The following is a 22,939-nucleotide window of genomic DNA, read 5'->3' on the forward strand; positions in this document are numbered from 1 at the left end:
CATAATTCTTTGTAAAGTATATTTGAACAAATTAGAAAGCAACATTATTATATTTTATAAGATTTTCTTAAGATTGAATCAAGCACCTAAATAAGGAAGATAAATGGAAATTACAACTACAAGGTGCTAATAACTCTAATAGAATCTTAAACAAACTCCAAACAAACCTTAACAATACTAATCAAATTATAAATAATTAAAGATTTTTTTTAAAGAAATTATAAAAGAAACATAAAAAATCATAAATTAACCTTAAAAATATATATATATATATATATATATATAATAAAAAATCCTAAAAATATTCTAAAATAAAAATGCTAAAGAAATATTAAAAAAATCATAAAAAACATAAAAATATAAATCTAAAATGAATCCTAAAAAAATTCAAATAAAATTCCAAACCAATTATATGTCAAGGACATAAATTTCAAAAAACTAAAAGAATAATAAATTCTTTTGATATTCAAAAAGATTAAAAAATCATTCAAATATACTATAATTTTAAATTAAAATAGCTACTATTAAAGATAAAAGATTAAAAAGTCTTAAAATAAGACTAAGGACTAAAAAGGCATTGACAATAGTGAAGAAGGCTTCATTCTTGCCTCCATATATACTATCTAACAAGAAGCTACATAACAATGTTCTACAAGATCTTTGACACATGTTTAATTTATAAGATACATGTTTTATCTTGCAAGGAGTGAGCACCAAATTCACCACTCATTAAATTGATGCCACACAATAGGTTCAAGGGATGGAATGGAGGGACTTCCAATTGTAAATTTTTTGAGTTAATTTAAATATGGATCCAAACTGAATGCCTTCCATGCAATGAGTTCAATTCAAATTAATGCCTTCCATGCAATGGTTATCAATTTTAAATTTAAATATTAAATGAGATTTACTATGCAAACATAGTAAAAACAATTAATTAAGTTGTTACTATTAATTGAGCATAAGAATAAAAACTTAAGTTTGAATTAAAATTTAAAATTAAAAAGTTAAGTTAAAAAGTTAAAATTAAAAATTAAATGAGAATATTAAAGGTTAAAATTTAAACTTAAAATTTATTAGCCAAAAGGTGAAATGTGAAGATTACAAATCATTGTGAAGATGATAGTAAAAATAAAGTAAGAGAGGTGAAAGCGAAGGTACCTTGACAATACACAAGGATTGAAGGCAGTAACTCCTTTCTATTCCAAAATTTGCCAAAATTTGTAATCAGCTTCGATTTAAATAGTTCTTAACTTGTTGCAAGGCTAACTTGAAGATGCTCTTGATTTAATAATTTTCGTTGAAATCTAATAATTCAGTCATAAGAATTCCTCCTCTGAAGTTGAGTGATCCAAACTGCCATGGCAGCTAACCCTCTTCACTTAGAAATTCACTGAAAATTCAGATTGTCTTCAAATCCAAAAAAACTTATGCCTTTCAGATCTTAGTTTATAAAAATTGATGCTTCCAAAATTTCAAATAAAGCCAATAATCAAGTACTGAGAAATGCCTTTCCAAACTTAATTGATTCAAACTACAAAGGCAATCGACTCCCTCAAATTCAAAAATTTACCAAAAATTTCTTCTCACTCCAAATCAAGCAAATCTTATCTTATCTGAAATCTAACAACAAAATCTATAATTTTTTGTAATTTCATACTGAAAAAAAAAATTGAGTGATTGATTGAGGAAAATCCAAGGCCCTTAAAATCTTTGGAGTATTTGAAAGGCAAAGGAGCTATCTACCTCAATAAAGCATATTTTAAAACTTAATGACCATCTTTCACAATTCAAAATCCATACACATACAATCACAAGGTTCACAATGAGATTTAAAATCTAAATAAAATTAAGATTAGGATTTTGGTCAAATTTTGGTATGGCTTTGCCCTTCATCCAAAAGAAGAGAGAGAGAGGGCTTGGAAAACCAAGTCTCTCTTATACAATTGAATTTAGGCTCATAGAAGGGTGGCTACATCTCTACCCTTGATTTTTAAGATCCCTAATCTAGATCTACGGCCTTCATTCATCCAAAAACCAATCTCGTTTTAAAGACTGGTGGCTCTTGTAAGTGGTCAAGGAAGCATTTTTTGGTAAATCTAACTTCACCATTGTGTTCAAAAAAACTTTTTAAGCTACGATCAACTACTCACATGCCCCAATCCATGCTCAATTATAATTTTCATGGAAGTTTTTATTTACAAGGATCTTGGCAATTTTTTGTAAAATTCTTCAAAATGAGAATTTCATTGCTTCACTTGTATTTTGAAGGAGAGGGTGCTGATCTTGTTTGCTTCACTCCATGGAGTAAATCCGGTGCCACTATTGCATTAAAAAAAACTCCCATTAATTAGAAAAACCACCATGTCGCTTAAATTTATTTAATTTGGAGGAAAATTCAAAATTATCATTACTAACCTCTCTAAATATTTTAGAGAATTATAATTCCAACTCCTAAATCATGTGAATGATTATAGGTGCACTAATAGGCTTTTAGTCAACTTTTGTGGTAATGACTAACAACCTCTAAATTATTAAATTAACTAAGTTTCTATTCTAATTTTTTAACTCTTATCACTTTAGTCATAACTAACCTAATTCAAGGAATTAGGCTATAATTTATACTATCAAGGGTTGTAATCCTAAAAATTCTATAAAACTAGATTCCACTTATATAAATCTTAATTTAACATGCCCAATTATCATAAAATAGGAAAATAAGAAAAATTTAGATTTTAGAGTATGATTGAGAGCTTATACAAGACAAGTTTCCTATATATGCGCTACATGATTAGCTTATAATAAATCTTGTGACAATTATAAAGTCTTATTTGGTAAGTCAACAAATGATAGTTCTTGATTTAAATTTGTTGGTTGTAAATTTTTTATCTTTTTAATGCTATAAATATATAAAAATTATAAATAATAATAAAAAATATAGTACAATCTTCTTTGAATTGTATTTCTTTTTAATAAAGATTTGATATTCTTCATCTTGATTTTAGTAGATGTTTTCAATGAAAAGCATTGTACTTTTGAGCTACATTTCTAAGATTCTTGACTTACTTTCATGTGCATTTACTAGTATCATTTCATGCCAATATACAAGATATTTCAACCTATTTTGGCTCTATCTAGAATTTAAGATATCCTTTACATGATTTTTTTGATTATTACTTACTTCTATAGGAAGTGGTGGCATTTGTCTTTTATTCAAGATATTTATTGTCTTACATAGTTAAAAAAAAGACACATAAAATACAAGATGGATCTTCATAGACTTTTGTAGATATAATCAATAAGCAACTAGATTCATCTATTCACAAATAGGATAGGGTCTAAGCCTATACTAATTCATCTTATCATAAAAACAGTTAATTTTGATATTATAATAAAATAATCATATCTTATTTTCAACGTGGAATTGGAATTGCTCCTTGTGATAAGCATCTGCATTGGTCTTTTATTATTCTTAAATTTCTTTAAATTATACCTTTATTATTATATATAGTTCATATAAATGATTTATAAAATCTTCAACTACAGGATTATTAAGTTTTGTAAAGTCAAAAGCATCAAATTGTAGGTGATAACTATAATTAATAAAAAAATATTTATTAAATAGAAGAATATATCATATTATTATAATCAAAATTTTCCAATGGAAAAAGAGTTATGTAATAATCTTATTGATAATTAATGCCACACCTCAAATACTACTTTAAAACTTGATTTACATGCTCTATTTGTTCATTGGTTTAAAGATGAACAACTAAAGATAAAATTTTTATCTAATTTGAGGAACTTAAAACAAATTCTTTAAAGTCTTAATATAAATTGAGTTCTTCTATCTAATATAATATCCTTAGACAATCTATGATAGTATTAGATATTATCAAGAAAAAGCTTAGTTATTTCTTTACATGTGATAGATTTTATATTTGATATAAAATATACCATTTTGGTGAAATAATCTATTATTATAAATATAAAATTATAAAAAAATAATATTAAAATATTTGTGATAAATCTATAGAAATAAAAGATCATAATTATTTTAGAATAGGTAATGGTTGAAGTAGTCCATATGATCAATGATAAGAAATTTTTAATCTTAAACAAGTGTGAAATGATTATACAAAGTCTTTGAATGCTTTTTATATTTAAAACTACTAAAAATATATTAATATTAACTCCAAAGTCTTATTATATCTAAAATATATCATTGTTAGAAAGTCTCAATGATCTCAAAAAATATGTAATTTTTCTTTACTTTTTAGAATACATAACTGTTTTTTCAAAATAGAATAAATTATTTTTAAATTCAAACTTCAAAGTATTATGAGATTTAGAAGAATTATTATTAATATTATGAATAAGAACATCAAAAGACATACATTATTTAACTTGCTTCAAAAAAAATATTAAATCAATAATCAATATTGATTTCATTGCTTGAAGATGAAAAAGCTTTGATTTCAAGAGAATTATTTATTGTTGATCAAAAGGTGTATTTTTTTTATTTTTTTATTTTTTGATATAAAATAAGAATGTCTATAAAAGAAATCTTATTATTTTTATTTATTGGATAATTGATTTTAAAATCAAATCTTGATAAAGATATACTCGATTAGATTTGGTATTGATTCAAAATACATGATAACATGAAATACTTGAAATTCTTGTGATTTATATATATGGTGAGTGGATTAGAAGTACCTTTTAAATAATGACAATATTCTTGAGATGAATCCATGATTATAAAAAGTTCTTTGTTGTGGATCTTGTAGTTGATCTTGGCTACTAAAAATAATTTCAAATAAAAAGCTATTAAGTAGAGGTTGTCATTTACTTCTATTATAATAATAGTACATTCATATCAAAGTTTGATGTGTCTATTTTTATAATAAATATTTTAAAAAATTGAAAAAATATAAGATTGATGCAAAAATAAATGTTGTCTTTAAGACTTCAAAAGATGTTTTGTCTTCTTTGTTCCATTCAATTTTATCTTTACATGCCAAATGTATAAAAAAAAGCCATAATTTGATTTTTTTTTAAGATCCTATAATAATTGGCAAATCTTAAAAAATATTGCATATTTTTAACTACTTTTAGAATCTTCCAATCTATAATAGTTTGAACGTTCTTAAAATCTATTAATTGGCCATTGTTTGAAATGATGTATCTTAAGAAGTCAACTTAAATAGTGTATATATATATATATATATATATATATATATATATTTATCTTGGTGTATAATTTTATATTTTATAGTTTTTATAATACATGATAAATATAAAATTTATGCTCCTTCTAAAGATACTTCTAAAAGAATATATCTTGTAAAGATCCTTCTAAAAGAATATATCATGTAAAGATCCTTTTAAAAGACTCTAGAGGTAGCTTCTACCATAATAATTGCTTTAAGTTTTTCTAGAAGGTTCTATGGTGGGTCTCACATGAGCCACCATCTTGACTTCAATTCTAGAAATCTTCCAAAAATGAGTTAAACTACATATTTCTATATACAAATAATACAAATATCCTACCCATGCCTTGTTACAATGGTCATTTTAAATATAATACCATATCTCATGAATTTACAAATACATCAATTACTTTTCAATATTAATGAATGATATCTTTTGTGAGTTTCTTGATGATTTTATCATCTAATATCTACATGATATTTTAATCTACTTTAAGAATATATAAGAAGTTATTAAGAAATTAATAAGGTTTTAGACCTTAGAAAATCCAGTCCTATTTCATTGGTATCAGAGCCAATATTAATCTATTCTTTGATAGTATATTGATAGCCACTATTTAATTTGAAGTCAATTGTTGTGATTACATTGGATATTATTTTGGAATTATAATAAGCTATATTAAGAAGTCAATTAGAAGAAAAAAATGGCCTTATAATAGTAAAATTTAGCAAAACAATTATAATATGGAAGATATAGCAAAGAAATTCCAAATGGAGACTCAAGTACAATACTTCTTAGGCCAGATAGCTACTTTGCAAGGACAAATAAAAGCTTCTAAGATAAGGGAGTTGACATTTGTTAGATTGAAATTGAGCAAGCTTAATACATACTTAGGGACCTCAAAGCAAGAAGATGTATGCCAATGGCTCTTCAACATGTGATAGTACCTCCAATTATGTGAGGCAAATATCAACAAAGGAATTTATATATACTTTTAGTTATTTTAGAGGCATAACAACCATTTGGTGGGAATATTGAGCTTAAGCTATGGAGTTTAAGGCAAATTTTGTCACTGGGAGGAATTTGAAACCAAACTTAGGAATCAATTTTGGCCCACCAATGCAAAAATGTTAACATACAATTAATTGGTTTATCTTACACAATTCAAGTTGATACAAGATTATGTCTCCTGATTTAAGTCTTTATATTTCCAAATTAGCAATACTTCAAAGGCAAAGATAATGGATCAATTTGTATAAGGATTCAAACTTGTGATCTAATGAGAGGTGAAATTAAGGCATCCAGAAACATTAGAGGAGGCAATTAGGATTGTAGAGAGAGTTGATACTATAAATTTCAGAAATTGTAAAATATGACCTATAGCATAGGATCCTATGCCACTAATCATTACTATGGTGCAATAATCAACATCAATGGAGATTGATGCTCTACAAGGACCATTGACACTACAAAGACGACAAATATTGATGAAAATAGAATTGTACTTTTACTATTAGTAGCCAAATCATGAAATCAAAGACTATTTGAAATATCAAAGTTCAATCATCAACAAATCACGATACGTTCAAAATCTTAAAGGCCACCAAGTTCATAAAGAAGTAGAGCAAGAAAATATGGCTCTCTAATAAAGACACCAAAGGTTTTAGAAATAGTTGTTATTTTTTAATAATAAACAATATGATTTTAGAAAATTATCAAAAGAATTGACTACTATGTCTAATGGGTTGATTAAAAAGATAACTATTTTGAGTGCTTGTAGATTGTGGCTCTACAAAAAATTATATCTCAATGACAATTGCCAATTGACTTAGAATTAAAACAAAGATGATATACCTAGCAAATGATCGAAAAATCGTATTGAATGAGACAAGTGAAGAAGAAAATTTGAGACTAAGTGGCATCTATCCTTTGAGGGAGAAATTTAGAGTAAAAAAGCATAGATATGATATTATTCTTAGTATGCCATGGCTAAAAGTAGGAAATAAATAAGTCAATTGGCTACAAAGGATAATCTCTATCAAAGGCACAACCATCTTTAGCAAATTAGATCTTTGAAGTGGTTATTGGAAGACTCTTATTGCTAAAGAGAATATAGAAAAGACGGCATTCTATATGCGCTATGGACATTGTGAGTGGCTTGTATTATCTTTTGGCTTCATCAATACTTTAGCCTCTTTCATGATTCACATAAATAGATTATTTGTAGACCATTTGGATAAGTATGTGATTATCTTCATTAATGATATCCTAGTCTATAATAAAATCTATAAGGAGTATGAACAACATCTATGATGTCATGATATAATACGTCTATATAGTGAAATTATAATCAAAATTGAATTTTTAATTAATATCTAATTATCTTGGTTCAATAATAATTTGAGGTATCTAAACATGGCTTTTATAAAAGCCTGTTAGATTATTTTCTTATCTTAATAGTTAGTAAGTTGAAGGTTGATTAATACTTTTACCTTCTAGGCTATAGAGACTCTTTTACTACCTTAGAAAGACCATAAATTAATAAAAACATATTAGAAGAAGTTAATAATTAATATGGTTGATAATAGAATTAAGTTGAAGATAGGATTGGGCTAAAAAATCCTTTGGATAGGTTAGGTTGATACTCGGGGGTCGACTGTTTGTGAGATAGAGTCAAAATCAGACCTTTGGCCACTAAAACGACCTCCTAGGGCAAAATAGGATTTTATTTGAAGATTGAAGATTAAAGTTTGAGAGTTAGGTTGGAATTTATTTTAAAGACACAAGGTTGGTTTTGGTAGGATTTCTTGAAACTTGACAATTATTGTTGAAAGTCAGGGTTTGTATTAACAACTTAAGATTTATACAATGAAATTAGGGCTAACACTCTTGGCTAGTACATAAAATTATTGTCACATCTATAGTTTAAATTTTGATAGTACTTACTTAATTAGGTGTTCTAAGTGTATGTAAAACTTATGATAATCTAATAGTGTAATTGTGAGATATTTAGGTTTTGATACAAGAACATACCAAAAGTTGGCACTTTGAGGTTGGATAGGATTTCTATGATATTTGAAGATCTACTAGTTGGATCAAGGTGAAATTTGGCATAATATTGGAAGACTTGAAGATCAAGTTATATACCAATTTTGAATTGAAGTTAATTGTTGGAGAAGGAGAAATCACTAGTAGAACTTCTTCATCACCTTTCAAGATGGAAGCCAAGTAACATTAGTGTGGTTTTTGGAGATTTTTTCACAATCTATAAGTTGGATTGGACTGAAATTTCTTAAGCATATAGAAGACTTATATTGACAATTGTATGCAAAATTTTACATCAAGTAGATGGTCAAATTAGAAGTTACAACTTGTCAAAGCTCATTGATTAGAATTAGGCTTAAAAGAAAAATCTAAATTGCTTAAATATGATAATCATCTTGATATAAGTAAAATAGAAGAAAATTATGCATTGCAATGCTTATTTTAAGATGGTTATCAATCAATTGAAAGTGGATAATGTGTAATATTGAGATTATCATATCAATGATGGCTTGTTCTATTTTAAAAAGTAGATTTATATATTTGACGATATTATATTTTGAATATGTATATTTTAAGAAGGGCCCCACATCCCAATATTTAATCATCTAAGACTTGAAAAGACTCTAGAATGGATCTCAAGGACATAAATTTAGGCAAGTTTGGATTGTAATGTTCAAGCTTTTGTGCATTCTTGTAAATCATGCTAGCATAAAAAAGCATGCAACCCAGCATCTCTTTGGCTATTGCAGTCAATTCTATTACCTATGACACGTGGAAAGTATATAACTATGGATTATATTATATATTTGCCATAGATGCCTCACAATGACACTATGGTTGTTATCTTTGTGGATCGACTTTCAAAGCAACTTCACTTGGCTATAGTACCCTTTGATATTGATGCTCCAATACTTGTACAAATCTTTTTTGATATTGTCTTTTTTCACCATGGATTACCTTGCATCATCATTTTAGATCGAAATTTGCACTTCACATGGAGTTTTTAGCAAGCCTTGTTTAAGCTATCAAGCACACAATTTGTCATATCTATGGCCTTTTATCCTCAAACAAATAGATAAATAAAGTGTGCAAATTAAACCCTAGAAGATATGCTACACGTATTTGTGGTAGTTTACTATAATGATTAATATGAATATTTGACGTCCTTAGAATTTACCTACAATGATAGTATTTAAGCAAGTATCAGCCATTTATCATTTTTCTTCAACACTGATTAACATGAGATTATGCCAACAACTCTCCATTGTTCCATCAATATCAACAATTTGACAAGGAAGGAGTTTATACAATGGCTTATAATAACCTTGCAAGAGGTATAACAATGTCTTCTTATTACATAGAATCAACAAAAGTAGTATGTAAATAACTACCAATAATAGAAGATCTTTTGGAAAGATGACCATGTAATACTCTCTAATGCCAACGTTCCACTTGTTATATTAATCCAAATTCGTAAGCTAGCACTTTGATGGCTTGGATTTTTTTACATTTTTGCAGTAATTTTTGATGTTATATACTACTTCCAACTTTTGTGATATATTTTGGTCCATTTATTTTTTTATGTTTTACAACTCAAGGAGTTTCATATTGAACTAAGGGACTTTTTGGATCAGTATCAACCACCATCAATACCACCATCAATTCTCATTGATAACCAACAGGAATATGAAGTGGACTGTATTTTGGAGCATTGCTACCTTCACCATGACAATAGATGTTTGCAACTTCAATACAAAGTTCTCTAGAAAAGTTATTCCATCTAAGATACAACGTAAAAACTTGCATAAAACTTCATGTATTATCAAGAGACTATTTGGAAATACCATCAAGAGAAAAATAAAGATGTTTTGTATTAGTAGAGGTGAATTAGCAATAATAGGGCATGAATAGGATATTTTTATTATTTGTACATAAAAATATGTAGTTGGATTCATTTTTGGAAAGTTTCTAGAATTGAGCTTAAGGTGGTGGTTCATATAGGATCCACCATAGAATCTTTTAGAAAGACTTGAGAAATTATCATAATAAGGGCCATCTCTAGAGTCTTCTAAAAGAACAATTATTTTGGTAGGACCTACCATTAGAAATATTTTAGAAAATTCTAAGGATAATTGAACTAAGTACAAATAAAACTAACTAAGGCTATTTGGGATTTGGTCAATTATGGCTTTAGACTCTTTTTCTCAGTAAAGTTTGGTTGCTTTTTCTTGTTTTGTTTTATTTTCTTCTATTTGGTTCTATTTTCTTTTAGTCAATCTTATTTTTTATGTTCTATTTTATTTAGTTACTTTTAATTTTATTTTGGTATACTTGATCTTACAATGTGTCAAAATCTTTGTTATTATGAAATTAGTAAGGTTTGAGACTTTAAAAAATTTAGTCCTATTTCACCCATACTTGATTGAAATATTGTTTTCCACTCATCTTCTTCTTTAATGTATATTAAGTTGTATGCTTGTCTTAGATCTATTTCTTTATAAATCTTTGGTTAATTCAATTGATCAAAAAGTCTTAAAATCAAAAGAAGAGAATACTTATTTTTAATGGCCATCTTATTGAGTCTTCAATAGTCCAGACACATTTTTAGAGATCCATCTTTTTTCTTTACAAATAAGATAGGAGCCTTTATTGGAGATTTAGAAGGCGTATGAAATTCTTTGCTAAGTTTCATTAATGTAATCTATGAGTATAGCCAACTTGTTTTGTGATAAGCTATAGATTGCTCTAAAAGGTGGTTGAACTTTTTTATAAAGATTTATGGAATAGTTATAGGGACAATATTCTAGAAATATATCTACATTTTTTTTCTTAAAAATATCTTAATAAATTTGATACTAGCTTAAAATATAACTTGAAATCTTTTTTTCATCAAAGATAGATATTATATATATATATATATATATATATACATAAAATATCTTTCTTTTCTAATATGCATAAATATTCTTGCACTAATTAATAAGAATTTTGATATATTAGACTTATGGATTTTTATTTTACTAATAAAATCTTCAACTAAATTATGGAAAAAATCAAGGTTATAAGAAATTTAATCTATTTAAATATTATATTTTTCTAGCTATAATATTTCAATAATAATTAAATTAAAAAGATTTCTAATCACATTAAATATTATTAAACTATCATGATCTTTAATGGCCACATCTAAAAGAATTATTTTATAGATAATATCTCCAAAGAACAACAATCAATCATCTATGACTTCTATATGTATTGATTTATTTTTCTTAAGTTAAGATATTTTTTATTTTTTAACAAAGACTTTGTTTATAAAATAAGTTGAGGGTCTTGAATCTAACAAAGCAAAGACTTTGTGATTTTTTTATCCTAAATAAACATCTATTATAAAATAAGGTGAGTAATCTAAAAAAAAAAATAGAAAATTTATAAGGTGTCAAAGAAGATTTTAGCAAAATTATCTATATTATAGCTAAAAAAATTTATTTTTTAATACATCATCTCCTTAAGCAACTATATTCCTCTTTTAATGATTATGTTACTTCTTAGGATAATTTTGAATAGTGTGCTTGGATTTTCTAAAATCTTAAAAGTTATTGCAATGACTTAACTAATATTTCTATAATCAAACCTTTGTTTTTATGTCTTTCAAAGAAATGATTATCACATAGAATATTTTAAGCAATAAATTACTCTAATAAATTTTCTCTTGATATTATCAATAATAAATCTTTTTCATTATCTTTTAATCCATATCAAAATTGATTGATAATGGTTTTGTCATTTCAATCCACATCACAAATAAGATTTTGGAATTTAGAAGCATATTTGAATGGCTAAATATGATATTTGTTGTAAAGATAGGAATTTGGTTGTTGCTACCATTTATTGATTACTTTTTCTAAATGTGGCCATAAATACTTTTAAGAATGAATTTACATCATAAAAGAATCATGAATCTTTTTCTAGCAAAGACATGTACTAAAAGATATCACTCTTAAATAGAAGTGCATCTATAAATCCAACTTAAGTAAATCCATCAAGGTATTGATAAGGATGCAATCTTAGAAAGAGCTTTACTTATTGTAGAAATCTTCAAAAATTTGATCTTGTTCCATTAAACTTTTGTAGCATATTTATCCTTATGTCTTTAACAATTGTACAAATAAGATTTATTGTATTTAATTATAAACTTGATCTACTTGCTTCTTTCAATTACACAAATATGAATTCTTTTTATTTCTCAAAATCCAAAGTGATATATAAAATAATTCTAACTTTATAAAGCTTTTACAAAGTCAATGCAAATTCATAACACTTGCAATCAATGTCCAAAGAACCTTTCATAAATCTATTCTTAAATATTGCTCTTTAAGTAATCAAAAAATCCCAAATTTATCATATGTATGCAATTCTAAGCCTTAAGATTTGATTTTAATCCTAGTTCATAATTAAATATTTTTGGATATCAATTCTTATTTTTTTTAAATAATTTTTGCTAAAAACTATTCTTAATTATTTTCTAAAGATGTTAATATCAATCTTTTTTCTTATGTACTTTGATTTGTCTTAATTATGGTCTTTCAAAATAAGTAGAAGTCTTTTTTATAAAATAAATACTAACACTTATTAATTTTTACTACCTCCTTATCTATTATTGTTTGTAATATAATTTGTTATAATATTTTTATTTAAGTTCTTTTATAAATATAATATTTTTTTGATCTTTCATCTAATGGTTGTATTACAACATGACAACATCTTCCAAAAAAACATTGACATCAATAGCAAACTTTCTTACTTATTCTTTGTACCTTCTATAGTAGTTAAACTTGCACATTGATACAAATATGCATTTAATATCTTTTTATTTGACTTTAATTATAAGAATATTTTTAGTCAAATACCATTAATCCATGTTACTATTAAGACAGATACAAATTGCTATTTTTTATAATATTTTTGCTTCATGTAAGTAGAAAAATAAAATAACTATATTTAGACCTTACAACAAATATAAATTATGTTTGCATCAAATTTTTTGTATGTTTTGACTACAAGGTATTATTGGTACATGAAATTGACATTGTCTTTTTTAAAATATAATTTATGCTTTGCTTATAATACATTGAGAAGAATGTATTGTCAAAAATTAAGTCTATTATCTGAGATATTCCCGATTTCAAGGCCTTTATGGATACATAGAACATAATAGTCTATACAACTAATAATAAAGAGTATGAAGAAGTTATGAATAATTTGGATTACAATTTTGACAATATTGCGACACAATACACTAATATTGTTTGGCTATTTCCATATCATACAAAGTTTGTGAAACTTTAGACTAATGAAGTTTGCCATTAGTCTCAATATTATAAGTTGAAGGTATACATGTTGTAATAAAGGGTTGGATCACTATATTTATGAACAACTTCAAAGATGAATATAAGAAAATTAATTTAGCTATCAATATTCAGTAGTCAAAAATTTGACATAAATTTGTTTCCAACACTATACATCATTTGACCACACATTCTAATCTGATGTGGAATAAAATAATATACAAAATATTTTATCATGCCTTCAAGGCTATTACAAAAAAATTCAAGTAAGCATAAAGCAAATTAATAGTGATAACTTCTTATTCATGTGCAATTGCATTGTCAATGTATATACCTTATTTAAATGCATTCTATAGGTTGTTGCAAGTCGATAAGACTTTGGAGATAAATGATTTTGATTGTTGGCATTTGTAATTGCATTGCCTACAGTATTAAATATTACATTTGAGAGTGTTTGTAAAATATATGATTTGTTATGGTCTGACAAGCAATGTAGGCTTATAGAAGAAATTATAAACATTACAGAAACTACAACCAATCTTATTGCCAATCTAACTTCTATTGTAGTCTATGGTAGATCTGCGAATATGCATAAGAATCCTTCCTTGTTTGAATATATAATAATCAATCTATATCAATGTAAGATCTACCATAAAATTGGCCATGATTATTACAATTTGTGTTGGCTAAGGGAAACATATGGGCCATATGTTGCCATTGATCATGATAATCTTGGATACTGGTAATTGCAATAGTGATCGTATTACTTTTTTTTTTTAATAATTATAATTATTTTATGATTATATTATTAGCAATTATACTTGTAATTATATTGACCTTGATTGTAACATGTAATGCTCCAAAAGCTTGAAAAATACAAACTTCAAAGGTTTTTTTTTTACAAATAGAAAAAAATAAAAAAGAAAGAAAGAAAGAAAGAAAGAAAGAGAGACCAAGTTGGACACATGTAGTTTGATGAAATCTAGCTTGAATGAATATGGAGAAGTGGATAAAATAGAGTTCTTCGTCACAACCATCTTGGTTTTTTTTTGGTCGCTTTTCTATTCTTGGTGAAAGTCGTTAAAACTTGGTCGCTCATATTATAAAATCTCTACATCTAAATCTATGTTAGGTCATCACACTTAGTTAGTTTTGTAAAGCTCCAATCAACGTATTAATTTTCAAAAACACAATGCATTACACTTATATATTACAAATATATATATATATATATATATATATATATTATTCAAAAAAAAATTATAATCCAAATAATTTAGATTTTTTGATTCTTCTAGTGCACAGAGGCCATTATAATGCCACTGCAGCAAACTCATGAAAGTCTCAAACTAGGAGAAGAAGGGGGCTCGCCATAATTGGGTAAGCATGGGCCCGTACTTACCCGGAGCTTCCAGCCTATCGCAAGCATGGATAAGTTTTGGGTTTAGGGCCAATCAGCAGCACAACTCCAACGAGGAAACGACATGGGAGAGGGATACGGTTCTAGCTGGAACGGCACTCCTCCAGCTAGTTCGTCGAAATCTTTGTTATGCTTTTGGGGAGGTCCGAGCTTGCTGGCATGGCAATGGTAGATTTCGGCAATTGCAACAAGTCTTCAATCCATCGGGATTAGATGTTCCATGGCACTGACGAAACAGCTGTTCCAAGTTCTCGTGCTTCTTGTGTAACTCGAGCGGTGCCAAACGTCGCTCTCAAATGACTGAAGCTTTTAGGAATAGTGTACCCCCGTGCCATCTTCAGTTGGTTCCAGAGGGCAGTAAAGATCAGGGCGGGACATCTGATCCGTGCTCGGAGATCGTCATGACTCTGCTTCGAGCTCTTCCCTTCTCACTCTGATTTCCTGCATCATTTCAAGTTAGGTTTGTAGGTGGCAGCGGTCATTCGGCTTCTTTTCTGGCCCAAACTTGCTGACTCCGTGCTAGTGCGATGTGTATTTTTTTCACCCTGGACGTAGCGGGGCGTACGTATGTCAAGATTACCCCAAGTTTTGCAGCGCTTTTTTAGTTGCCAAGTGGTCCGATAAACTTTGTAATACAATCTTCATATGTTGCAGTGATTACATTTTGCAGGGACTGCACTGCAGTGGTGGAACAGGCTACGAAGGTCTGCAGTTGCTTTACATCCGTTGGAGAGTACACGATTATCGGGCTTTTTGAGGCTAGGAAGCAGTCATAGGCGTATGAAATCGGAACAAGGACCACGACAAAGCTAACCAGCGTTCCAGATCAGACACGGCCTCTGTACATGTATGGTCACGTTATATTCAACCCTTGCCGAGATGGAAGTCTCGAGAACCGTGAAGCGTGCTTGAATTACTAAGCAAATGACTTCCGTAGACTATTTTTCTCTAAGGTTTAGAGAATTCGCGTTGGGTGCAACTTGGGATTACTCTGACTTGCTGATCAGCGACTTGTATTCGAGCCTCCTTGAAAAGTCATACCTTAATCTTCAGAGCATGTCACGGTGCTTGAGAACCAACACCGCCGCTTATTCTAGCTGGATAGCGTGCACATCTTGACCATGAAGTAAAGCTTAAAGCACCGTTCTGATCAAAATGTGATCAGTTTTCGGCTTGAACCTTTTTATAGGTGATCTACAGAACTAGGAGAGCATCATTAAAACTTTTGAAGAATAGTTCCTGAATGTGTCTCCGTCAGATTTCAATTCGTTATGATACACCGGATCCTAACTCTTGTACATGTAAAAGAATTTATGTAGATCACATCTTCTGTTAAAAACAGTTGTACAGGCAGTATGAATTAGTTAGTGTAGGCATACTGTCCAATCATAGACGTCAAGTCTGGATTTCGTGTTGGTTCCTCAACTCTGTTCAGTTTTATTTTAGGGTAAGGCGTTCTTAGATCGAGCAGCACAAATGAGAAACTAAAAACTTTGTTGAACGAGCTGCCAAAGCTGATCTGGGGTTTGTTGCTGTTGTGCGCAGCACTGCAGAAATCCATCGCTCAAAACAAGAGATTGATGCAGTTGTTGAAGCTCTGCGCAAGCTTTTGAAGAATAGGTGACTTGATATGAAGAATGCATTGAGCATCTATTTCTTTTCAGACTTGCTGCAAAGTTCATGTGTAGCAAGTGAAGCTCTCTAGTTCCAATTATGATGTCTAAGATTGACTTTTGACACGTACCCCGCATAATTGAGTTCATGTTAGGGTGTGCTCTTCCGAAAATACGTTCAAATAATTTGAGCTACGCCGTGGGGACATCAACATTTTAAACGCAGTGCTAAAGCCAATTATGTATCTAAGAACTGGGAGATACGCACCTGAATGAAGAAATTCAGAAACTTAGTCCAGAACATCGTAACCATGATTAGAAGACTTTATCCATTAATATTCCAGACACCAGAGGTATGCACTTCCGAATGCTCTACATAGTTTGGGGAGCGCACAGATGTGTTATTGACAAACGACATGCAATCAAGAGTTTTCCAGCATTTTGGTTCCGAAATTGGACAATTTTCAAGAGGGTCTTCGCACAATTACAAGTTCTTGTTCTAATATGTTAAGTACGCAGGGTTGCTCGTTTGGTGTCTTAGGTGAATCCATCAAAACTATTTATGTGACTTTATTGCACTGTTTCGATTTTGAACAATGTTTATTCGTCACTCACAGATCCGAGTATCTAAGCATTTTAGATCGCTGGACGTTTTTAAGTCAATGTTGTTATATGAAATCACTCAACATTATCTATTGGTCAACATTAGCACTCTCTAAGTCACGACTTGAAGACGCAGTACATAACTTCTAACAATATCGATTGTGTCTCCGTTAATTCCCTCAGGTTAACATATGTTGCTGATTTTCTTTTTGGTTCATGGCCTGATTGGTCACTAATTGTGGTGGCTGCACGTATGAGTCCTGTAGGAGGAGTAATTCGTGCACTTTTTCGACTGTTCAGCACTTCAGTAACTAGGATGTGAAGCTCCTTTTATGAAATAAGGGCAAAGTCCAAGACTTTGTCAAGTACCACCTCATTCGGTTTCTTGGACTTGAAACCGACAAGTTGATGTCTTGTCGCAAGTGGCTGGTTCTAGGTAGAGTGTCACCTAGCAGCAGGATACTTTCGATATCAACACCATGCAAAGTCTCTCACAGAACAGCTTTTGTCCATTAGGCATTCATTCAAGTATCTACGTCATGCAACTAGAAAGCAAGTGATACTTCGGACTGGGTTTCGGTCCAATTGGCTTCCGTCAAAAAGAATAAAATAGTTTGGACCAATTTGAATCGGCCTGGAAGGCTTTACGGGTGAAGACTTTTTCCCTTCATTCTCGGCGACGAGGTCGCAAGGGGGAGCATCTATAATTGGTAGGTCACGAGATCCCCCAGGATTTTTTGATCTCCCACTGCCGTTGCGTCTGATCGCTTCCTTGGAAGAGTAACGAGCCCAAAGCAACTTCAGTTCGCGTATAACATGGCCACTCGTGTGAGCATGAGAAAGAGAAAACCTGAGCACAGAGGGGCTGGAGTGTGAGGACGTTAAATTTGGTTGCCAACAGACAACGCCATGCCCATGAATCCGAAGAGAGCGTCAGGTACGTGAGGGTTACCGCCCAGAATAGCTGGTCATGACGAATCTTCTGTATGTTCTCCCTTGCCGCGCGCACAAACACATCAGGGATGCTTTGCCCGTGAGCGCGCTGCGTGGTGTAAAGTTATCGAAGCGTGCGTCTGACGAACCGCATAAACCTCTCATTTCATTGTTTTGTGAATTCTAGTCGGACGGAGTTTTCCATATTATCCAATACGTCTCTCCAGGTGTCTGGAATCATCGTTTTTCTGGCATGGGACGGGAGTTGCATATTACAAGAGTTGGGCGTCGTCACTGACTTTACTTCTGGAAGGCGATGATGAGTTGAACAGCATTAGAGGTAGAGATCCCCGGCCAGGTAATAGCTTCACACACCTTTTAGTAGTTAGGAACATTAGCAAATTGTAATTCTTTGTTGACTGGTTTTCTCGTTACCTCACTAATCACACATCAAGATGGGTCAGTACTTGGTACAAAATGGAACTATTCGGGTGTGAAGGTAAAGGTTAGATCTCTTTTGGATGGATTTTTGTCATGCAGTTCATAGACGTCTCCATGGTACTTGGGTTTTAAACAACGATCAATCTTGACGCTTACCGACCTTAAAAGTGTGCGACGTTGCAATGATCTGGTTCTGGCGTATATTCTGCAGTCGGAAGATGCTCTTGGAAGGTGACCAGATGTTCAGGTGACTATGCGGGTCATGATTAAGCATAAGTTGCTTTGGCTGTATTTATTGTGCAGGAACTTGGTCATGGAATCCTGCATGGACGAAACAGGCATGAACCCGTAAGCATTGTAAGTTGCAGCCAACGGGACATCAGTTGGATGCGGGTATGAAAAACAAACAAGCAAATCCATTCTTGGACTAGTTCTTAGATCTACAATGCCACCTACAACAGCAATACTTAAGGTTATGAGAAGATATCTATCATGCTCTCTGGAGTGTGGTCCTCTTCTTACAATCTTAAATTTTAAATTTCTTGAAAGGCGGCATTGTGGACCTAAGACCTTGGTCAAGTGTGGAATAAGGCTAAACTGCTGGTACATTTTGGAGCACTTTTATCTTCGTCAAATATAATGAAGACACAGGGCTGAACCTGTAAGTGTTTCAAAACAAGTTTTCGAATGCTTCTGAAACCTTCGAATAAGTTGGCAGTTCTGGCTTGTATGCACTCCTGTGCCATGTTTTTGTTTTCAGTTGCATTTCCTTAGTTCTCAAGTCCATTCGGTACATTGTGAGATAATCTCGTAATCGTTGGTTCAGGTTGATAATCTGTTCTGGTCGGCACTGACACTCCTGTCTTAGCTTGTCAGAAGATTCATCTTTGTGCACGTTCCTATGCTGTATCAGAGGATGTGAATAGGCGACTGCATTAATTCTTAGTGTATGTCCATGCGTAGAAGCACAATCATTCTTGTTTCTCCAAAAAGTTGTCACTACGATATCAGTTATCGAATATGAGACGAGCGGTCTGAAGGATGGGCTCCGCAAATCCCGATTAGGGAGACTGAGCGGAACAGTCCGCCGCACCCTCTTGCCGTCCTGCAGACAATGCACACACTTGCTTTCCCTGCCACAGCCTTTCTGTTCCAAGCTCAATCGATTCAATCACCCATTGTGGTGTAATAGAAGTACTGCCAAGGTCCCGTCGGATACGAATCTTGCTGAAATCCGAGGGATTCAACGGGAGGTGGAATTAGGGCAGTAGGCCTGTAGCCGCGTAGTTAGGGTTTTTGTGTTTTTGTGACTAATTCTATGTGAGTATGAGTGGCCTCGTGAGTGCAATGGCGACTTATGCTGACCGTGTCTGGGGAGAGACTCGGACAGAGTGTTATGACCGCATGCGTTTGGAATCGAGACGGGCGCGACCAGTCGCAACCGGCGATAGAGTTGTGAGCCTAGAAGAGGCATTCTCCAGCGTCTTCGAACAACAACACAGCCCCACCGGAACACTCCACCCGACCAAGGCCCACCGGTTACGACATATAGATATGTTATGTTTACAGGAACATAAATTGAGGGGGTCCAGATACCACGACCTCGGGCGCCAGATCTGGCGTCAAGCTAAGTTCTTAGGATGCGAGGCCGCTCCTGGCCACAACCATACTGACGGCCAGGAGGGGGCAGGAAAAGGAGGAATCTGTATGTTCCTCTCCCCCCGCATTCAACACATGATCCATTCCCATGGGTTGGTGGGTGTCAACCTCGCCCAATGGGTACTACGTGGCTACGACGGGGGAGACGTGGCAGTCCTTAACACGTACGCGCCTCATACGGCACAAGAACGGAGCCAACCATGGCACAAAATGCTCCGACTACCGCAAGGATGTCGATGGGTACCGTGTGGAGATTGAAACATGGTAGAAACCGCGAGGGACAAGTCAACTGAATGTGGCCAGTTACTCTGAGAGAAAAAGAAAAGTTCAACCTCCTGAAAGCACACCTACAAGTCTCGGATTACTTCACTTACACCGGGCCCCGCACATACACCTGGGATAACCGGCGTAGCGATGGGACCCGAGTCCTAGCCCGGCTTGATCGGACGTACACGTTCCACAGCCCATCAGGCCAACAGAGCCAATATGTTACCCAGCACGAGATAATGGGTGACTGCAATCTATCAGATCACCTACCGATTAAACTCTCCATTGAACTGGGAGCTGAAAGGTCAGCGGGCAGCAGTTACAAACTGAATAGTAAGTACCTGTATGATCCGTCTATCCTGGAGCAAATGGTCGCTCTCTGGAAGAGCTATCAAGGGCAGATGGACTTCTTCGGCAAACTGCACCGTCTCACAAAATGGTACAATACCCCTTGCCTTCGTAAAACTGAGTCCCGAGCCCACGAAGTCGCTCTAAGGGAGCGCCTCCAGCAAGCCCAGGAAACATTACAGCAACACCTGGCGTGTCCCAGCGCGCAGGCCACCTTGACGGAGATCCAAGACGAGGTATCTCAGTATGAAACCCAGCGAGTAGAGGGTCAGCTACTTCGATCGAGAGTTAAATGGCGAGCAAAGGGGGACTCAGGCACGCAAGAATTTTATCGTGCAGTCCAATATCATACACCCCCCCCCCCCCCCCCCCCCCACCAATCTCACCGAACTGGCAGATCAGATCGGGATGCTACACCGCAGTCGAGCACAGATGGAGGAAATCTGTCATGACTTTTTTTTCCTCCCTGTACTCGGGCCGAGCCCTCGCACCCGAAATGCTCACGGCACAGGAGGCGGTCTTGCGCCATACGAAGCACCTCCTGTCGAGGACCATGCAGGCAGAACTTTGCAAACCCATCACACTTGCGGAACTCACGACGGCGCCCACAGAGATGGAACCACATAAGTCGCCAGGACCAGACGGCTTGGTGACTGAATTTTTCCAAAAAATGTGGCCGACTATCGGCTGAGAATTTATAGGCATGGTCCAGGAAGCTATAGTGGGGGGGGGCAAATGCCATCGGGGGTCACTGCCGGCTTAATTATTTTATTTCACAAGGGAGGGGGGCGTTGCTGTTTAAACAGTTGTTTAAACATTACCCTGCTCAACACGGCTTACAAGGTGTTCGCCAAGGCCCTCCAACGTTTACAACCGGTCCTTATGGAAGTAGTAAGCCTCGATCAATCCTCCTTCTTATCAATGCGTTTCATTCTAGACAATATTTTTCTCACGAACGAAACCATCCACCATGCAAAGAAGACCAGTCAACCGTTAGTTTTTTCTCAAGCTCGACTTCTCCAAAGCCTACGATAAGGTTGATCTGCAGTTCCTTTTCCGTCCTATGGAACGGATTGGGATGCCCGTTCAATTCATAAGCATGACTAAACTATTATTTCGGGATACAATGGCTAGGGTTTGTGTGAACGGAAGACTGACTAACTCGTTCCATATCCACCAGGGGGTGAGGCAGGGATTCCCGCTGGCACCCTACCTTGTCCTTGTGGTAGGAGAAATTCTGAACCAATGCATATAGCAGGTGGTAGCAACGGGACGTATCAAAGGAATTGAACTTCCAGGAGCAGCTGGACCCCAAACTCTCGCCCAATATGCCGACGACACCTCATTAACCTTACGGGGTGAGGAGTCCGGGGTCCGGCAGGCAGTACTTACCCTCAACACCTTCAGTTCTGCCTCTAGGCTCCTAGTCAACTGGCGAAGTCCGCCGCTTATTGGTGGAGCCCGGGGGCTGCGCCTAGCCCAGCATGACTTTTCCGCCTGCGAAAGTGGGATAGTTTCCGCCCGACAAAAAAGCGTGACTCTGGGTCCTCCAACCTCAAGGAACTGCTCCGATTCCAATTGTCCAACTACCAACCAAGGCAATGGGCAAATGAGCGAGTCCATGCAGTGATTCTTACTGCCCGAACACAAGGCTTCCATGGGCTCTAAAACGTGGTCGCGGGTCGCAAAAGCCTGGAAGCTTTTGGTTCGAGAAACCGTTACGACCCCACCGAAAACTTTCGACGAATGGCTTAATACTCCATTCTGGTGATACCCGAATGCCCCAACCATTGATCCGGCCTTCTCCAACGAACGCGCAGCGGTCTTATTTGTTGGTGGACTCCAGTCGGTCTGCCACGCATGGTGTGCCAGAGAGTCACGCTTTTTAACGGGCCCTGAGGGAATGGCGCATTTCGGCATCAAACCGGAAGAACAGGTAGATTGGATTAGAATTGGGGAGTATACGTATGCCGAAGGGGGACGACTACTCATTCAACAATCTAGTCGACCACAACCGTGAGAGTGGTATGGTATATACACTAGTATAACCT

At 33.5% G+C, this 22,939-nt stretch overlaps 1 long non-coding RNA gene across 1 annotated transcript; it reads left to right on the forward strand.

Annotated features, from left to right (window-relative positions):
- The first annotated feature begins 15,085 nt into the window (after nucleotides 1–15,085).
- Nucleotides 15,086–16,935, forward strand: LOC141046147 (uncharacterized). The gene is made up of 2 exons (XR_012218868.2): nucleotides 15,086–15,871; nucleotides 16,570–16,935. It is a non-coding gene; the product is annotated as an uncharacterized LOC141046147 (long non-coding RNA).
- Nucleotides 16,936–22,939: the final 6,004 nt, after the last annotated feature.

This window comes from Physcomitrium patens, chromosome 14 (assembly GCF_059467195.1).
Source record: "Physcomitrium patens ecotype Gransden chromosome 14, ASM5946719v1, whole genome shotgun sequence".
In the NCBI taxonomy this organism is placed as follows: Eukaryota; Viridiplantae; Streptophyta; class Bryopsida; order Funariales; family Funariaceae; genus Physcomitrium; species Physcomitrium patens.